Source organism: Lygodium microphyllum, chromosome 29 (assembly GCF_053477565.2).
Source record: "Lygodium microphyllum isolate KBCC chromosome 29, Lygodium_microphyllum_v1.1.10, whole genome shotgun sequence".
NCBI lineage: Eukaryota > Viridiplantae > Streptophyta > Polypodiopsida > Schizaeales > Lygodiaceae > Lygodium > Lygodium microphyllum.
The window spans coordinates 110,759,479-110,781,243 of NC_141163.1; the positions used below are offsets into that span (position 1 = coordinate 110,759,479).

A 21,765-nucleotide genomic window follows, 5' to 3' on the forward strand; every position below is an offset into this window, starting at 1 on the left:
CACTTTGTGGCCTCATGGATGGAGTCTTTAGACCCAAGATGATAGACATATTTGTCATTATCTACATTGATGATCTACTAGTCTATAGCAAAACCTTAGAAGAACACAAGCAACACTTACGGTTAGTTTTTGAGAAGTTGCGGCAACATAAGCTATATGCCAAAGCAGAAAAATGTGAGTTTGCAGTGAGAGAGTTAGAATTCCTAGACTTCATTGTAGGAGCATATGGTATCAAAGTGGACCCCAAGAAAGTGGAGGTTGTCCAAAAATGGGATGTAATAAAGACTGTAAGGGAAGCGAGGGAGTTCCTTGGCTTCACAATATTTTGCAAAAGGTTCATCAAGGATTATAGCCTCATCACTGCACCCCTCTCCCACCTCACCAAAGAAGACAATACTTTTACATGGGGTAATGAGCAACAGGATGCTTTTGAATAGATGAAGAAATGCATGAGTCAAACCCTTGTCTTGAAGGTCCCAAACTTCACCAAACCCTTTGAGATCTCCACAGATGCATCTGACTATGGCATTGGGAGTGTATTGGTGCAAGGTCACCCCATAGCTTATGAATCCAAGAAGTTCACAGATGCCGAAACTAGGTGGAGCACACATGAGAAGGAAATGCTTGCAATCATCCACTACTTGAGAAAACGTAGACACTATGTTCGAGATAAGAACATAGTAGTATTCACCGACAACATCTCCCTCAAATACTTCCAATCCCAACCTAAGCTATTGGCCAAACAAGCTCACTGGTTAGACTTCCTAGCCGAATTTGACTTGGAGATAAAACACAAGCCTGGCTCCATCAACAAGATAGCAGATGCCTTGAGCCGGAAAGCTGACTTGAAAGCCGTTAGTGTGGTCAGTAGCAACTTCATGGAGCTGGTGAAGGAAGCCTTGGAGTAGGACCAAGACATGCACAAAATTATACAAGATGTGGAAGCTGACAAGACACCGCATGGAATGTACACCCTTGAGGAGGGAATCCTATTTGTAGGAAAGAGATTGTATATTCTGAACAATGTGGAGCTGAAGAAACTCATCTTACATGAAATACATGATGGAAAGCTAGGAGGACACAAAGGACAGAGCAAGACACTAGAAGCCCTTAGGAAGCAGTTCTTTTGGCCCAACATGAAAGAAGAAGTAATTGACTACATCAAGACATGTCCTACTTGCCAACTTGTCAAGGCACCATGCTCTAAGCTAGTCGGCTTGCTTCAACTATGCCAATAGCTAGCCGCCCATGGGATGTAATTAGCATGGATTTCATTGTGGAACTCCCCAAATCCCATGGATACACCATCATTTTTGTAGTGGTGGACTACTTCTCCGAACAAGCCCACTTCATCCCTGCCAAACTACCAGTGAATGCTAAGGAGGTAGCCTGCCTCTTCTTTACTCATGTATTCAAGTTGCACGGCTTATCCTTAGCAATAGTGTCAATAAGAGATGGAAGATTCATGAGTGACATGTGGAAGGAACTATTTAAGACCTTGGAAACACAGTTGCGATTCTCATCATCCTTCCACCCTGAGATAGATGGGAAAATAGAAAGAGTCAACCAAGGTATTGAAGACTATCTCACGAGTTATGGTGGACCAGAAGGATTGGGCCTTATACCTCGATGTGTTGGAATTCCACTACAACATTGTGGGAGCTTTCACTCAACCGCCAAGACCCACTGACCGCTTATTGTTTCAAGCGTTCCAAGCGAGCTCTAATGGCTATCTCTCACCTAGCCGACGTGCCGTCGATCTTATGAGTGTAGTGAGCTTACCTTGGTGCCGATACGAGTTGCCTCCTCTCTCACACACCTCGATAGCTCCACGATCCTAGATGCGAGCTCAAGAATCCTCAAGCCTCCTCCATCTCCAAGATCCATCCTCCATAGCTGCGCATGCAAGTAAAGAGAAGAGAAGAGAAGAAGAAGAGGGGAGGAGATGGTGAAGAGCTTCACCCTCTTGATCCCTCACTCTCACACACTCACTCCCTCACACTCTCACACTCCCTCTCTCAAGAGCATACACAAGCAAGAAGGTGAGGGGAAGAGAAGAAGAAGAAGAAGACTCTTATTAGCCACACACCAAAGAATGAGCTCTCATTCACTTTTTGAACTTTATATATACAAACCCTAAAATCCCATGGGCACCCATCCCTTTTTTACATGACCGGCCCTTGTGGCAAGGTCTTTTTTACATTTCCCTCTTCTAGCCTTATGCCTCTAGTCTACACCCGTCTAGTATTTTACAATTGTCACAGGAGGGGGCCTGGCGCTTTTTTACAAGAATTTTCCGAGTTTTTTGAGGCGCCCTTCATTTAAAATTGCGATTTTTACCCCGGCTTAGCTTTGGAGGTTTCATGTGTGTCTTTGCTCTTTTTCCATGTTTTTTATGCTTTTTCCTTCCTTTTTCCACCGTCTCGACTTGGGGTTAACAAACATCTCTATCCACTCTGCCACAGGTTACACACCCTCTGAATTGGCCATATGAAAAGAAGTCATTACACCCCTTGCCTTAGCATCTGGAGCGGCCAAAGCTGAAGATCAAGATACAGAGGAAATCTTGAAGAAATGGAGAGGCTAGAATGTAGCAGCCAAGCAGAGCCTTGAACAAAGAAAAATCACCATGATAGAGCAAGCCAATAAAAAGAGAAAAGCCGTACTCTTCACTAAGCGGCATGGTCCTAGTCAGCTCTAAGAATATGTCACTGCCAATTAACATGAGCCCTAAGTTCAATCACCGCTACTATGGACCCTACCGCATCACTCAAGTCTTGAATGAAGTCGCCTACAGACTTGACCTGCCAGAAAGTATCTATGTTCATAATGCTTTTCATGATCGTCTTCTGCGCAGGTTCTACCCCGAAAACCAATGGAGGCACCACGTACCAATGCTCCATTCCAACGGCCCCTTCGAAGAAGAAGCATTCCTCCCACGCCAGGAACAAAAAGGATACCCTGAGTATCTCATCAAGTGGCACGGGTGTCCTCTCAAGGAAGCTGCTTGGATTTCGCAAGTGGAGGTGTGCGAACGTGGCAAGGACGTCTTCACCATCTGACTCAAGGAGAACCCCACCAATCCTTCCAACACCTCTTGAACCTTCACCAACAAACGGTCCTAAAATCATAGGCCAATAATGCCTCCACTCCTCAAATGTACTTGAGCCGAGGGTGGACTTGCATGGTAACCCAAATAATAAACCCAAATAGCTCCTCCCCAGTCTAGATGGGCAAGCATTGATCAACTTGCTAGAAAAAGCTATGTTAAGATCCCCAAGTCCTAATGCAGTAGACACTGACTAGTCTGATAGCGTAGATTGTATTAAGGCCCCGCAAATGTCTCACCAAAGGTCCTAGACCAAGCTTGTTGGCAAAAATTTGTGTTAAGACCCTGGATGAGTCAAAATAAATGCTACCCTTAGATTGCTAAGGACAACAATCCAGCAATAGAGGTGAGTGTAAGGGCTTTGTAGCTATACCATGGTGTTCTGGAAATACCTATATAGGGAATAGAAATGACTCTGAGCCCTGCTTGGTTTCCACTCTATGTATGATTCCCAATACCCAGTGTTGAACTCTCTCATGTGTGGCGTCATGAGGGTGTAGTCCTGGGATGTGCCTATGTTGTATTATTTCTTTGATTGAATAATACAAGAGTATACCTTGCTCTCACATATCAGGTTACCTTTTTGTGTCGTGTTGAGTGAGTAATGAGTACAGGTGCATCACAGGGTTGGGGGGTTTCAAAAAAGAGTGCCGGGCCACCAATGGTAGTAGTTGAGGGGGTGTTGGCAGGCGGCCGCAATTACAGGTGGGGACGTGCGGTGTTGGAATAGGTGGCATAGGCGATGTGACGAGGAAATGCGAGGGCGTGGGAGAGGTTGCACAGTGTGGCCAAGCTGACAAGGGTGGCCGTTGGGGGTGGCTGCAATGACGATGGAAATAACAGTTGGGCGTGTGACCAACAGGAGGGCAGTGCATGGTGGGTGAATGGGCAGAACGGGCGAAGATGTAAGTAGTGTCGACTGGTACGAAAACAAGTGAGGCGGTTGCTGGTGCAGCGGTCGGCTACTGTGCGCATTGGCATGTTGACGAGCAGGATGACAGAGAGGTTGACAATGAGGCTGATGGTGATGGATTTCTCTTGCCCTGCTGCTGCTGGCTTTGCCTCACCGAGAGCCGAATGGCCACAGCATGACTAGCTCAGAGAAGGCCAGAAGCTCCATGCCCCAAACCCCCAACCGCCTCAAAAAATTAGGACCATTTATCGATTTGTGCGTATCATCATTGCACAAGGGCCATGCTAATCATCTAGCAGCATGCATGGCAGGTGGTGCGGTGACTGCAGGTTGGCAACTGGCCGACAGCGCCTAGACGGGCAAGGCAGAGAAGAGGAGGAAGCGACCCTAGAGGATGAGGGAGAGGAGGAAGGGGAAGAGAAGGGAGAAGGAGAAGAGCAGTAGCGGAAGGGAGAAGGGAAGAAGAAGAGGAGAGATGGAGAAGTAGGAGAGAGAGAGAGTGGGAAGAGAGAGAAGGAGGTAGGGAGAGGAGACGTGCTAGGCAGAGAGAGTGGGGAGAGGAGAGAGAAGAAAGAGAAAGAAAGAAAGAAACAAGAGAGAGAGAGAGAGAGAGAGAGAGAGAGAGAGAGAGAGAGGGAATGTACATGTACTAGGGGGAATCGTGGTGGTTGTGTTTTTTTCAAATAAATTGGAAAATGTTTATTTTTTTAAAATTAAGTAATTAAAAAAACAAGTGATGGTCAATCCCTTCTGGTCTCGTGTGTTGTGCACGGACGGAGAAATTTTTTTAATGACACCGAGAGCAGATGGAGGTGAGAGGCATCAACAGTATGCACGTGACATGTTAGCCCCGACGGCACGCATCTTAGGTGAAAAACAGGCATTCGCATGGGTACGAGAGAAAAATTGAAATAAAAATATACGAAAAAAATAATTAGGAAAGATCTGGGCATCGAAAGAATATGCGGGAAAAAGAAATAATGGGTAGGGCAATAAGGGGAACAGAGGAGATCACTTGGACGACACATTTAATGGCCAAGACAATGGTAAAAATAGAAAAAATACACATGAAAATGGATTAAAAAATTAATGACGAAAATTCCGTTGGCCAAAATGAAAGGTCGCAAAAATGAAAAATGGCCAGGTTGAGAGGACGGACAGTTTCATCAAGTTAAAACACAAATCCGAGGAGAAATAGGGACATTCACATGGAAAAAATAATAAAAACACACACAAAAGTCAAAACAAAAATTAATTTGAGACAATCCATCAGTCGAAACAGGGGAAAAGAAAGGAGAAATATTAGGGGAGTGTAGGGTTGTTAGGTTAGAATGTGATTTCAGTGTAAGAAATGCATGCTTGTATGGAAAAAGATAAAAAATATGTAGAAAAGCACAAGTAAAAATTAATAACAAAAATTTGTGGGCTAAAATGAGGGTGAGGAAAACGAAAAAATGTTTGGTGGAACCAGCAACTCAAAGTTAACCAAGTAGGATGCCATTCCAATGTGAAAATAGCATGTTCACATGGAAAATATCAAAAATCGTGTAAGAATAAACTCACAAACAAACAAAAATAAATAACAACAGATTCATGGAGTGAAAAAATAGACTTTAAAAAGGAAGAGTGTGTGAGAGAAGGGGAAGATTAGGGCTATCATATCAGATTGTAGTTTTGATGCGAGAAAGGTACATTTGGATGGAAACACATCTAATCCGTATAAAAGTCTTCAAAAATTAATAATTGATAAAACATTGCTCAAAATAAAGGGTACTAAAAGCGAAAAAGTGGCCAATTTAAAGAGATGAACAAGGTTGTAAGGTCAAATTCCAAATTTGGTGAATATAGGATGTGTTTCCATAGAAGATTAGCAAAATAATTTAAAAAACGCTAAAGGGAAAGGAAAGATCTTGAGAACGGGGTAGAATAGGATGGGTGGGTGAGGAAGGAATATCAATAGGGCATAAATAAAATATGATATCGGTGAAGGATCAAATAGCAATGTGTTCATGAATATACACAAACAAGACGCATAAGGATGCATCCCCATACTTAAAATGTGAATAGATTGGGTTGACTAATTAGCAAGGGCCTAGCACTTGACCATGATCTCCACACTTGCATCCCCACACTTAATACATGTCACACATGTAAATAAATACAATAGGTAGGGTTAGAAACACTTGGCCCATTTAGTTGGTCGATGTGGACAGTCATTGATGCGTTGAGTTGGAGGCATTTGCAAGAAGTACCACGGCTTGCCACGACACACATTCAACATCGCAGGGACCATGCAACAATACCTACGGAGATAGCATTGTTGATGAAAAATTGGTAAGTATTAGTGATGAGGAATATAACACTCAGCTCAACAGGTGCTCATATAAGAATGATAGATTAGTCACTTGCCCCACGGCTCACATCACTTAGAGGGGGAGAAAGAAGGACCTATATCTGGCACCCAATTGAGAAATTGATAAGGAAAATGATGTAGAGGAAGTATGCCAATGGGTGCAAGCGATGGTATATCTAGCATAGGTGCAAGAAGGTAGGCTAGGGAGCCTTATAGTGTTATGCACAATATAGAGTGACCTATCTGATGGTGATGGTAAAAGCCCATCCTATGTGCATAGGAAAATGAAAATGTTGATTGAAGGAAAAATTAGTCATACTCAGCTCTCCTTTGTGTCACGCTTTGTAGATGAATATAGGAGGGGAACCCTATTCTTGACACCCATGGATGTAATCCTCACTGCCACTTGTGTAAAGATTGTATGCCTTGTGTGCAAATGATGGTGTAGGAGTGCATCCCACCCTCCTATACACTGGCATATGTGCAAGAAAGAAGGCTGGGGAGCCTTATAGTACCATGCATAGGAATAGATCGTGCTTTGTGCATTGAGAGGCCCAACCCATGCATGCAAGACTCCATTCACACATGTCACCTCTCATTTGGATTTAAAGGGCAAGCACTAGTCACTCACCCCATCCTCTATGTTACACTCGTCAGAGAAATAGAAGGTAGCTCATACTCACATCCTCATTTGGTTAGGATACAAGCTCACATCACTTAAGGGGTTGTCGATGAGGATTAGTTGGACTGGTTAATGATGTTGAACAATGTATGTTGTGGAAGAGGCATACCCAAGGAGGTTGCCAGCAAACCAAGGACTTGTGGATAGAGGAGGTTACATTTGTTGGAGGAGTCAGATGCTTTGTAGAGTCACAGGACACAATGCACCAAGGGAGGCGGCTTCAAAAGTGTATCATGGAAATTTCAATGGAGAAATCAGCTAGTTTGGATTGTGGGGTGTTGCAAATTTTTCCAGAGCTAGCTTCCCACCCAAGGGTATTTTCCACCTTTCTTGGAACAAGCCCTGTTATGACAATGAATTTCTTCATTTTCTCCCATTATAGTTTTGTGTTTTTGTGTTTTTGCTTTTGTTTTTTTTTCCTTTTTGTTTTCTTTACCTTACTCATGAGGGTGTTTCCACCTTTTCTCCAAGAGTGGTCGGCTTGACATGGATTGAAGTCCTTTTCTCTCATGACCTTTATGTTTTTTTATTTCCTTCAATTGTAGGGGATTTATTTATCAAAACCATCCATGCCATGTTGGTTGGATTGAATAAGAAGGTAACAACATAGGGGTGGGAGAGGTAGAGCTAAGGGGCCAGGAACAATCCCACCTCGTTAAAAGTAGAATGATGGCTATCAATATAGTAGTATGCAAAGCATCACCAAAATTGACGCCCAAGGGAGGAAGGGGCTGTTGACTATGATTATCAGGATCTCCAGGGAGGGAATTACTTTAGGCGATATAGCCATTGATTAGAAAGGGATCTTCAAAGGCATCGATGGCTTATACTTAGATAGCCATTGATTAGAAAGGGATCTTCAAAGGCATCGATGGCTTATACTTAGATAGAGCTATTAGGGTTGACAAGAGTACCTTGTAGGGGCCCATCCAACATTGTTGGAGCTTTCTCAGGAACTTGCCAAAGTGTGAATCATAGGAAAATCTTCTTCCTTGAACTGTTTATGCTTGATGAAGCTGTCATGGTAAGCCTTTCATTGAGCCTATGTAGCTTCCATACATTGTGAAGCCATCTGTCATATTTTGTCCAAACATTCCAGGTACAAGAGGCAGTGTTGTAGTGACTCAGCATCTCCCAAACACTCGATTATAGCCACTCGCAAAGAGAGTATCTCTAACTTGATAGAAAAGGTTGCTTCTATATGCACATCAATTGGAAAGATGTTTGTCCTCCTGTAGCAGTCTTATGGGAAGTTTTGTATGCCCAGAGGGTCTCTGTAAGTCAGTCATCCCAATCACGAAAATGTATAGCAATTGTCCTTGTCAAGATTGAGCAAAGGATATGATTGGTAAATTTAATTTGGCCATTGGCTCTGGGGTAGTAGGGATGTGGGCTTTTGATGATGTATCTTGTAAAGCTCTATTAGCTCTTCTATAATCTCACTTGAGAGGTTTGGCTTCACACCATTTCCTCACATAATTGGTACATACCAAGATGTATAAGTTCATCTTCCTTATGATCAAAGGATTGATGGGACTGATGAAGTTGATATCCCACTTCTCAAATGGCTTTAGGGGAAGAATGGGTTAGAGTGGCACAACATTGGTTTTGGTAGGCCGCACTATTTAGTACATAAACATGGCCACATTATTTCCATAGTCTCGCTTGAGAGATTTGGCTTCACACCACTTCGTCACATAATCAGTACATACCAAGATGTATCAGTTCATCTTCCTTCTGATTGGAGGATCGATGGGGCCGATGAAGTTGATACACCACTTCTCAAATGACTTTAGGGAAAGAATGGGTTAGAGTGGCACAACACTGGTTTTAATAGGCTTTCCCATTTGGTCACAAGCATCATAACATGTCATAGGCTTCTTTATGTTGTGTAGGCCACCAATAACTTGTGAGCATAGCCTTTCTACTTGTCACTTCTCTCGCAAAGTGTCCTCCACATGGCTTATCATGGCATGCTTTCAGCATTGTCTTGATATTATCTCCCACAACACATCTTCGTAACACTTCATCTTTGCCTCTCTTGTACAAAATGCCGCCTACTAGCAGAGTCTAGGGGAATGATTCCAATAGAATCTTTTTCTTCTCTCTACTAGAACAATTGATCCATAAGTTAGAACTAGCATTAAACCCTATTGTAAAGATAGTAGAAAAGGGATAATGCAGAGAGAAATAAAGAGAGAGTATGTGAGTATGTGAGAGAGAGAAAGAAATGAGCACCTATCCAATCTTGCCCAAATTGATCTTTGCAAAAGACAATAGCAAGAGTTAGTGTTTACATGAAGGTATACTGAAAAAATAGTAGAAAAGAGGAAACACAGAGAGAGAAAGAGAGAGGGAGAGAGAGATGAGCGCTTATGCAATGTCACCCAAAATGATCTCTGCAATAAAACAACAAGGGTTAGAACTAACATTATGTTGTATTGAAAAGATATTAGCAAAAAAAAAAAACTAAACAGAGATAGAGATTAACACATTTGCCTCTTGCTCCAAATAAACTCTGCAAGAAAACAACAATTAGAACCAACATCAAATTCTATTGAAAACACAACATAAAAGAGAAACAACACATAGAGAGAGGGAGAGAGAGAGAGAGAGAGAGAGAGAGAGAGAGAGAGAGAGAGAGAGAGAGAGAGAGAGAGAGAGAGAGAGAGAGAGAGAGAGAGAGAGAGAGAGAGAGAGAGAGAGAGAGAGAGAGAGAGAGAGAGAGATGAGCACCTCTGTCTCCTGCCCCAAACAACCTCTGCAATAAAACAACAATAACAGAAAGAAATGACATCAAACCCTATTAAAAAAATAGCAAACAGGAGAAAATGCAAAGAGAGATGGGCACCTATGTTCTGCCCAAAATCTGGAGCTACATTGAGAAGAAAGTGCAGAGGTAAGCAGAATGCTCAAAACCCTAATTACTCTCAACAGGGAGCTTCAATGGAGACAAAAATTCATGAGTATAGAGAAGAGAGGGAAAGTGGTTTGTTGCTCAACTTTTGGGTCAAGCTGATTTCGTGAGAGGGAAAAAAACCGAAATTGAAAATTCTCCAAAAAAGGGGAGAAATACGAGGTGAGAGAAACTCAAATTTTGTGTACTATTCATTCTCACTTTTTTTGATCCTCCATTACCCCTTTTTTTAATAGAAAACCCAAGATTTGGAGAGAGAATATTTGTCCTCCATGGATGCCAACATCTAGCCTTCCTATTGGACAAGCCAAAAGGTCCACATCTTAAACTATATTACTTTTAAGGGTCCATTTGTGAGTTCATTTTTTTCCTAATGTCATACTCTTTGATGGGATCCATGGGCTTCTCTAGTTGGCTAAGGAATGGGACAACACCCACTTTTATATTTCCCCTTTCTTCTGGTAGTGGCAATATCTACACTTCTTTTATCACTAGGGGTACTTTTGCATCCTCGATCTCTTGGACCTCTGATCTTGCTTCTTCTGTAACTGTCTTTGTATCCTTCTATGGCACTAGATTGCTCTATACTACACTGCACTATTTTGTATTGTTTTGTTTCTCTTTTGGAACATTAAACTTTGTTGTTTTGGTAGAGAGAACATTCACTTTTGCAACTATTGATTCTCTTTTTTTGGCAAGTGTTATTGTGGTAACTTCCACTTCCACCAAGTTGGAGGCAAGTTCTTGGGTCTTCTAGTATCAATGGTGTTGGCTTTCATAGGAGCTGGACTGGGACAATCTTTTGCAGTGTGGCCTTCTCCTTTTTGCATTGACTGCATAACGGTTTGTAATCCATGGATCTTCTAGGGTTTTGACAATTTTGTGAGATATGTCTCTTTTCTCCATATATGCAATACTCCACTTCTAATCTCTGGCCACCGTTGGACTCTCGTCCTCTGTAACTTTGAGAGGGGAGCCTCCTTGGGCCAAAATTAGGACCGAACTCTCTAGGTTTTGGTCCGATATCTTGGGTTGTCATCTTGGATTCTAACAAGTTGAATCTTGATTCTTTATCTTTTTTCCTTCATTCATGCATCCCTTTAGAGAGAAGATATCCTTAACAATAGGAATAGAAGGCTCTAGGGATAGTTGATTTTCGGGTATATTCAATGGATAAATGTCTTGCCTGATGGCACGTTTTGTACCATGCATTAAATCATATCACATCTCTTCTACCACTTGGGGTACTGGATATGCTCACGGTATTTAGCTTCAGTATCTGCTTTTATTATGTAATCACATCCATAAACTCTTTCTTGATGCTTGCAACTGAATTGGACAAATAGTCCTTTAAATTTTCTCCTCATGGAGTACTTGCATTAGGACCAAAGCTTCCATCGCATAAGCAAAGCGACCACGAGTCAAATCACTCCCTTGCCTGGTCTCCGCTCTATTTCAGCTCCAAAACCAAATGATAGATAGCAAAGAATAAGAGGTATGTGTTAGTTCCTTGATTTGCCCTGCCTTTGTCTACGGCACCATAACAGTACAGCAAAGCTCCAAGTGGTTGCCTAAGAGTTCAATAAGCTCTTAAAATCTCCATTATGCTTCGACATGTACTACAGGTATAGATTGCAACAATTCATACTGAAGTCCTACGTGATCAAATGGTGGCCTATGAGCCATAAGAGTACTCTATAGGAAGCTTGGAGCATGAAGACTTAAGCTCTCAGGTCCATTTTGGAAGTAGAACTCATGGGAGAGAGAGAGGATGGAGGTTTTGCCTATGGAGGTTGAAGGAAGCTTGAAACCGAAGAGAGGAAGACTGTGTCTGAAAAGCAAACCCTTCCCTCTCAAAAGTAACCCCCACTAAACTCAACCTCAACCCAAGTTACCTACATTTTATCCATCTCTCTTCATTTTTGGGCCAAAATTGAACCACGACCTACTAAAATTTACTGGAGCCCGCCATTATCCATTGGTTCATGCCAAGAATCTCCATCTTAGTCATGGTTTGTGACAGATCTTCATGTCAGACCACGGTTATGGAAGAATTAATTGCTGTGACTAAATTTTGGCCTCCTAGTTACCCTCTAACCATGTTGTGACTAAATCCACCATGAAAATGACTCTTCCCATGGATCAAAGTCCATGCTCTAATACCAATGTAATAAACTAGTTCTCACAGCAAATCAATTGATTGGAAATTCATGAAATATACAATTCTTACAAAGAAATATAAGAAATACCTCATGTTTGTAAAATAGCTATAGCCAAGGTAGCTAAGCTTGAAGTAATATTGCCATGGAAAGCTGAGAATCAAATATGTAAGCTACAACATGAATATTCATCTCATGTCAAGGTGGGACATGGTATCACCCCATATCTTGGTGGCTAAGTGGAACCCCAAGAGAAACACCAAGGAAAAGGGGATTTGACTGCAAGAAAATCTATCTTGTAACATCAACAAGCTTTTATTTCATTCTTTTGATGACCAAAACAAAGAAAACAGAAAATCTTCACGCATCATCATAGTAAATATCTCCCACAGATTTGATAGAATCAACCATAATCTTCAATATCTTCATAGAATCCATCAATAGAACAATGAACATAAAAGACTTCAATGTCTTCCTAGTTTTCTCTCTCAATCTCTCATATACAGTTACACTGTTTTGATAGAATTGGCTATCTCTGGCTCTCTCTCTCTCTATCTATCAATAATACATCATATCCTCACTACAATACTCTCATAATGACTCTCAATAATCCTTCTTAGGTCATGGATGCACCTCCCAAGAGGTATGTCTGATGTGAAGAGGCACCAGAGCCACTACAGTGTCTCTTCATAGCTCACTACTGTCACTGTCACTCAGTCTTCTCTTCAGTCTTCAGCAACTGCTTCTTCCATTTGTTTTAGCTCTTTTAAACTTAGATTCATCCTTTCCAAAAGTTAGAAAAATTTTCCAAAGTCACACATACATTCTACAGAACACTTACATAAGGTTTACAGAACAATACAGTACAATACCAGAGCAGATATAGAATAGTTATAGAGCAGAGACAGAGCAGGGTCAGATGCTCTACAGAAGGTTTACAGAGGGTTATAGAAGGTCATCAGAACCTCATAACTCATACTAAAACCATTCCAAACTATCAAAAACTATTCAATAAGATTCCAAAAGATTTCAATCTTCATCAATCATCAATCCATGCTTCATACAGAAGACAATCAGAACAAAACAGAAGCTATACAAAACCAATCAGAACCTCAACAAAACCTATCAGAACATCCCAAAGCTTCATATTTCCACTATGAATCATCATGAACTTCCAAAACATAATTAATGTAATCCAAAATACTCTCAAACACTTCCATTATCAACCATACATCACTCTAAATCCATAAAAAATCAATCACTCAGACCTAAAAAACAACAAAAATCAGTCAAAAATTCAGTCTTTTTCCACTCTCAACATATCCCCACACTTAGAAAGGAAGCATCCCCACGACCTAAGGAAAAGAAGAATATAAGTTCACTAAAGAGCTCAATTTTGATCTTTTGTAGGATCTTCAATAATCTCTCTTAACCACGATCCCAACTTATCACTTGTATTTCTTAAAAAAACTACTAAAGGAAAATCTCGTTATTTATTAACTCATCTGATAATCATTTAAAAGTCATATCAAATTTGTAAAGGATATAAGAGGTTCTTCTTCAGTTTTCCACCATAGGCTTTCCATCCATCATCACCATCAATAGTTTGAAAAGAGCTCTTGAATAAATTATTCATTCAGCATGAGCTCATCACATATAATTAATTACAACACACACACAAACACTAACATCTGAATGACACCTCCAAAAAGAGAGATATATATAATTAAGAATAATCCAAAATACATTGCAAAGGCATCAATGAAGGTGATCCCTTTTGAAGGCTTGATGGTTTCGAAAACGATCCATGGAGAAGGACTCATCCACAAATGTCTTTGGAGGATTTTGAAAGAATTGAAGGTAGTACATCCTTTCTAGCAAAACAAGGTATCTGCTAGGTAGACATAGGGCATGAAAATATAGGACATCCAACTGTTGGGAATCTGTAATATTTCCACGCAATAAAAGTTAGTTGGTTAGTTCGAAAGTTAGTTAGTCAATTAATTAGTAAGATTACTAACTAAAGACTAACTAAGGTAAAAATTGACTAGCATTAATAGCTAATAATTTTCATTCAATTCAAAATATATTAAAAAAATCGAGAGTCATAAATCTAACATTTTTCTCGGATTGATAAGGACCGTAGCCACCCTTCACGAAAAGTACAATGTGAATGGGACTTATGAGCCATATTAATCACTAGTATTAATGTGTATAGTTTGAATGGTCCAAAAATATTGGATTATTGGGGGGGGGGGGAAACTATTATATTTCAGGATATTATCCTAAAAATATAGAACTAAAAGTTATTTAAAAGAAAAGGCAAGTGATGTTTTAGTTAGTTTTGGAGATTTTAGATTTTCCAAAATTTCCACCTTATTCATTTGAGGGTTAATATTACCCCCTCCTAGACGAGTGCTAGTCCCATGGTACTCACTGTCATAGGTAGCAGGCTTTGGCATGCATCGAAGACGTGGGTGGAAGGGACATCTGTGGTTTGCCTTGGAGGAGTTTTGATGGTCGTGCGGATGAAGGTCGTTGGGGGCATGTTGTTGGCCTGGGTGGCTAGTGGTCAGGTTGTTGGAGTTGGGGGTAGGGTTGTTTGTTGTTGGGAATTGCACGAAGGGCTAGCACAAGTGTTGGTTTGTGGGGATTTTGTACATGACGGTTCTTTGGTGGTTTTGCATGATGAGAAAGGATAGGAGTTCAAATTTGAGTGGTGATGAAGAGCTATCAGTACTTCCGTTGGAGTCGTCAATGCCTACAATTAAAAACCTCTCATATGGTCTCTCCCTAAGGGTTGGTGCTAGTCTGCTTATTGTGTGCACAAGACGTAGTTTGATTAGTTTGGGAGACAAGTCGAACTCTAAGCAAGTTGAGAGTAATGGCCTGCACTTGAGGACCCAAACTGTGTATAGATTGTGGTTCAGATATTATGTGAGTATTCATGCATACTTAGATATTATGTAGTTAGAAGACTGCTAGCATGGTTCCTTGTAGCAATGTGTGGATGAAGCAAGGGTTCAATGGGGTGGAAAAAATTGTCGATGTTGAGGAGTACACAAAGGTTTGTTGAGGCATCATTTGTGATTTTGACAACGTGATATAGCATAAGTGAGCTTATTGGCACCTTAACTTTTGGTAGCTAGAGGCTAGTTGTGTTGTTCGAAGAGTACGGTGTACTTGCCATGGTCTTTCGTGCCTTGCTTACCACTATTGACTGCAATGGTACTGAGATGGAGTGCAAAAAAAGAATCGTGCAAATGGGTCAAGGTGACATATCTAAGCATAGGCGAGACAAGCTTCCTAGGTATGTCTTGCCCTTGACGTGCCCTGAACAATTGTAAGGGGCTAGGAGGCTAGGGACGAAGCTAGCCAACCAAGGTCACTGGATGTACCTAATTTGAGGACCCTAGGTGCTGTGCCGTGATCGTGAGTGATTTTTTTATTTTATTTTCTATTCTATTATTTTTTATTTTTTATTTTTATTTATTTTTTCTCTATTTTTCATTTTTTAAATAAAATGAATACAACCAATGCAATACATTGAGGCGATCAGCCTTTCATTTGGACTGAGAAATGTCAAGATCCAAAGGTTGTGGAAAATGGATATTACAAGGATGATTGTGTCGCTAGCCTCGTTGCTAGAGGAACAGTTGTTGAGATAGAGAGATACACTTGAGATTTTGCAAACCTCTTTGTAATATGTGAGACATCGGTACAATTGAGGTGGCAACTACAGTGAGCCATATGTAGAGTTTGGCCAAGAAAGAGAGAGTAGCCAATGATTATGCTTTGGGCCATGTTTAAATACAATGTGTGCTTTATTAGCAGGGGTCATTTTCTCTTTCAACAACGGGGTTTTCTTCATGGCTCTTTGTTCTTGGTATTTTTGTTGTTTTTTCTGTAATGGCTCTTTGTGGGGCTGGTGGTCTTGTGGTGATTGAACACTTTCATACAAAGACCTGTGTAGTCCTGCATCCACTTGGCAACTTGTGAGAGTACATGCAAGTTATATGCTTCAATCATAATGAGAAGGTAGAATGCAAAAAGATATCACTTTATCTAAATCCTATGGTCTTGACTTTGATGTATATCACCGGCGCTTGATTATCTTTTTCTTGAAGACGTGAAATATATTAGAAGTAGGTAAGGAAAGTTTGTACAGTGAGGAAACCTGCCCCTTTTAACCACCTAAAGACAAAAATTCATGGCAAGATAGCATTTGGTAAGCATCTTATACAAATTAGGGGCTATTCTATTTGTATGAGGCGGGTGAGTTCGGGTGACCAAATGACTAGGGCATTGCTGTTGGTGAGCTCTATTAGGCAAGATAGGGGAGACATCGACTGGAACCCAAATGGTGTAGTCCCTGGCTACTACCATATCAAGAATGCTCTGGAATAGTTCACCAAATTCATTCTTGATTTTTGCTTCTTTTTCCTCTTTTGAGCATCTGGTGCCCGAGCGTCTAGGGAAGGTTTGCACGTTGGGGTTTGCTACCCTCTGGGCATTCCTTTGAACCTTCCATTTCTTGGTTTGGGGAGTGTTTGGCTTGCATCCTGGGTGGTGCCACTTTGGGCCTTGTCTTGGCAAGTACCTCTTCATGGTGGGCACGTAGCGTTCTAGCACTGGAGGCTGCGCTGTGTGCTCCCTTCTGCGGAGGAGAGCTTCCTTGTAGGGCAGTGGCATGGGGTGCTTCATGATTGGTGACCGTTGAGGAACATGCAAAATGTGAACCCTGAGGCAGGACAAAGCTATTCGCATGAGAGAGATTACACAACAGGTTGACATGTGCATATGACGAGGAGGGGTGAGGTAAGGCATGCAATATTTGCTATAGACGGACAACCCCTGTGATGATACTCGTCTTGCCTCAAGTGTGGGGCGGATTCCAGTCAGTAGCAGATCTTCGCTCATGTCAAGTTGTGTGGAGTCGCCATGATGGATTGGAGCATGGCTCATTCCCAGAATAATAGACTGAAAAGGGGAAAGCCTCTATGAGGGATTGGCACCCCGTGTACACCCTTAGAGGTGTTGGCCAGGGCTTCTAATGGCGACAATGAGGGCTTCATGCCCTCCACCTAGCGGCGGAGATGGTAACATGACTTCTAGACACGTGGCGAGAGGAGTACTTGAGGAGCTCAGCCTGCCAAACCCAAAATTTTCTTTCTGCGCCTGACTATCTTTGCTTGTGTGTGTTGGTATTTATCTATATACAGTCACAAAACTCATTATTAATTTATATACACATTTATGAATCCATGTCACTTCGTGAAGATAAAAACTAGTTGTAGAATTGAATATTGTACTAGATTGTGGCACATGCATCCAGTACTCGTGGTAGCCTACTCAATATCAATAGATATTTTGCAACATCGAGTAGCATGGTACCTTGTCCAAGTCTACTCGCAACATGTAGCTCCTCCTCAGTGAGAATCTTATCAACCAGAGAGTTCTCTTGGCTAGTTCTATCTAAGTCCATACCCTGAATGGCAATCGATACTTGAAAAGAAGTTGGCGCCACATAGGTTGGGTCTCTTTGAGACCACCACTTGGCCAATCGCTCCTTTGACACTGTCATAATATGGGCTCCAAGTTCGGCCATTGTACTATGGATTTCAAACCAACGTTTTTCAAATTGACTTGGACCCTTTGATTATCACTTTAATTGCTCTATCTCTAGGAGATTTGGTTGGCAAAAAATTGCTCTATCTCTAGGAGATTTGGTTGGCAAATCGCTTCATTGAATGTCACAGTTAGGTGTAGTTTGTTGGCCTCCTCGTCGAAGATGAGTTGCATGTGTTTATGTAGGAACTTGTCATAGTGGTCGTTAATATATTCCAGCTCTTCCCAAGATAGAGGATATGGCAAGTATTCTTGAAGCTGCTCCTTAGGGAGTGTACCCATGTTTGTAAGGACGTAGACATATGCGAATAATTTGAGTTTAGCATCCAACTCAGTTAAGTATTATGTGACAGTTCTATGTTCAATGAGGGCTTTCTGGAGCCCCAAGAGGAACACCAAGGAAAAGGGAATTCTCCTACAAGAAAATCTATCTTGTAACATCAATAAGCTTTTATTTCATTCTTTTGATCATCAAAACAAAGAAAACAACAATTCTTCACACATCATCATAGTAGATATCTCACACGGATTTGATAGAATCAACCATAATCTTCAACATCTTCATAGAATCCATCAATATAACAAAGAAAATAAATAAATACACCATCTTTGAATGGAAATCAATCACATAAATTTCATCTTCAATGTCTTCATAGTTCTCTCTCTCAATCTCTCATATACAGTTACATTGTTTTGATAGATTTGGCTATCTTTGGCTCTCTCTCTCTCTCTCTCTCTCTCTCTCTCTCTCTCTCTCTCTCTCTCTCTCTCTCTATAGTACATCATATCCTCGCTAAAATACTCTCTTAATAACTCTCAATAATCCTTCTTAGGTCGTGGATGCACCTAGGTATGTCTGATATGAAGAGTCACCAGAGCCACTACAGTGTCCCTTCACAGCTCACTACTGTCACTATCACTCAGTCTTCTCTTCAGTCTTCAGCAGCTACTTCTTTCATTTGTTTTAGCTCTTTTGAACTCAGATTCATCCTTTCCAAAAGTTATAAAACTTTCCCAAAGTCACTCATAATTTCTACATAACACTTACAAAAGGTCTACAGAATAGTTACAGTACAGTACCAGAGAAGCTACAGTACAGTTATAGTACAGAGACAAAGCAGAGACAGAGACTCTACAGAAGGTCTACAAAAGGTCATCAGAACCTCATAACTCATACTCAAACCATTCCAAACTATCAAAAACTATTCAATAAGCTTCCAAAAGATCTCAATCTTCATCAATTATCAATCCATGCTTCATACAGAAGACAATCAGAACAAAACAAAAGCTATACAGAAGGTATACAGAACCAATTAGAACCTCAATAGAACATCATATAGAGCTTCATATCTCCACTGAGAATCATCATGAACTTCCAAAACATAATCAATATCATCCAAAAAACTCTCAAAAACTTCCATTATCAACCATACATCACTCTAAATCCATCAAAAATCAATCATTCAGACCTAAAAAACAACAAAAATCAGTCAAAAATTCAGTCTTTTTCCACTCTCAACATATCCCCACACTTAGAAAGAAAGTGTCCTCGCGACCTAAGGAAAAGAAGAATATAAGTTCATTAAAGAGCTCAATTTTATCTTCCGTAGGATCTTCAATAATCTCTCCAAACCACGACCCCAACTTATCACCTGTATCTGATAGAAAAATACTACTAAAGGAAAACTTCATTATTCATTAACTCATCTGATTAATCATTTAAAAGCCATAACAAATTTGTAAAGGATATGAGAGGTTTTTCTTCATCTTTGCACCATAGGCATTCATCCACCATCACCATCAATAGTTTGAAAAGAGCTCTCGAATAAATTATTCTCAATCAGCACGAACTCATCACATACAATTATTACAATATACACACAAACGCTAACACAACCATCTGAATGACACCTCCAAAAAGAGAGATAAATATATAATTAAGAATCATCCAAAATACATTGCAAAGGCATCAATGAAGGTAATCCCTTTTGAAGGCTTGGTGGTTTCGAAAACGATCCATGGAGAAGGATTCATCTACAAATGTCTTTGGAGTATTTTGAAAGAACTGCAACACATCCTTTCTAGCAAAATAAGGTATCTGCTAGGTAGACATAGGGCATGAAAATACATAACATCCAACTGGTGGGAGTCAATGTTCACATTGAAATTCATACAAAGCTTTGGAATGCCCTTTTGATCATTATGGGAATGCCTATGCATGTATGCTAGATACCAAGCAAAATGAGCTGTCAATCTCACTGAAAGATCTAGAGATTGTGAATATTTGTGAGCAAAATGAAGGTAGTTCTGGTATGCTTGACTAGTAGTAGTCCAATCCCTTGGAATTATTGACCAATTAATCTGAGGTCCTGTAAGAGAATCAGTCGAGCTCCATCCTCTTCTTCTTGGAATCTACTGATCAAACCCTTCGTATTCACTAACCAACTGAGGGGGTTGAGAAATAGAAGTGGCTGGAGATAGAAGTGGAACAAGTGAAAGAGGATGAAGAGATGGGTAGGCAAAATCATAAAAGGAGGAATAAGTTAATGAAGGAGTGGCTGAAAATTTAAGTGAATCAGTTAGGAAATGTATCAATTGATAAACAGGAAAAGTAGAAGGTATATGGATAGATGGTGAAGGGCATGGTGGAGAAGGGGAAAATACTCGATCCGATAAAAGAACAATAGGTAAATATGGGAATTTGAGAAAAACCTTGAGGTTGGAAAAGAAGAGGTAAGATAGCTACTGAATTGGTTTGATAAAGGGAAAGATAAGTATCATAGCGATGAGCCATTTGTTGATAGTATAATAGGCTAGGAACAGAGGGACCTAAGACAGATCTTCTCTGATAGGCATAAAAAAAGGAGGAATAAGTTAATGAAGGAGTGGCTGAAAATTTAAGTGATTCAGTTAGGAAAGGTGTCAATTGACAAACAAGAAAAGTAGAAGGTATATGGATAGATAGTGAAGGGCATGGTGGAGAAGGGGAAAATACTCGATCCGATAAAAGAACAATAGGTAAATATGGGAATTTGAGAAAAACCTTGAGGTTGGAAAAGAAGAGGTAAGATAGCTATTGAATTGGTTTGATAAAGGGAAGCCATTTGTTGATAGTATAATAGGCTAGGAACAGAGGGACCTAAGACAGATATTCTCTGATAGGCATAAAAAAAGGTTAATTCAAATGGATGGTTTTTGGAAAGGTAAGCTAAGAGATCCACCCTCAGTTGGTTAGTGCTCTGTACATAGGTAGAAGCTGTATTCTGACGTTGATTCAGGACCACAGAATCAATCATTGAGTGCCATGAATTGTCAGGGCAAGTAGCCATTTTTGAAGAATAACACGGGAACATGTCATCTATCCGCAGATCCAAATAGTTGACATACAAAACAATTTTCAAAACCACATCCCCCACATACCAAGCCATATCTACTTCATCTGGAATTAACAGATCACCTCGTAGACACATGTAAGATAGCAACATGGTATCCGTCGTCACAGAATCTTCAAACACCATACAGACCACTTCTGTTAGCAACTCAAGAGACCAAGCCCCACTCCAACCATCCTCTGGAAGAGGAAGATCCATCATTGAAAGCTTCATATAAAAGGCCAACTTCTGCAATTGATAGTGGACAAGTCCAGAGGAACATACTCCTGGAAGTGCTCAAATGTTCACCATAACAAATCCATCCTGAACTGCAATCTTTCCACTTTATCTTGGAACAAAGGACACAATGTGGCCTGCCTCTAGAGAACTGCCAAGTCCTGCTTAGAGATAGAAGGAATAATAGGAACATTGGGGCTTGGAGGAACAGACCGTGACTACGTCAGTTGGTCTTACAACTGCTTGATTTGGGAAGCTTGTGATTCCACTGTGGTATGAGCAATCTGTAAGGCTGAGAGTTTTGCATCTAAAAGAGCCTGAAACTCTTGAGCTTCTTTGGACATCCTCTCTTTCTCCTCTGAGACTTTAGTGACCTCTGATTGAGCTTCTGTTAAC

At 40.7% G+C, this 21,765-nt stretch overlaps 1 pseudogene; it reads right to left on the minus strand.

Annotated features, from left to right (window-relative positions):
• Positions 1–4,252: 4,252 nt before the first annotated feature.
• LOC148011019 (U6 spliceosomal RNA) lies at positions 4,253–4,317 on the minus strand (annotated as a pseudogene).
• Positions 4,318–21,765: the final 17,448 nt, after the last annotated feature.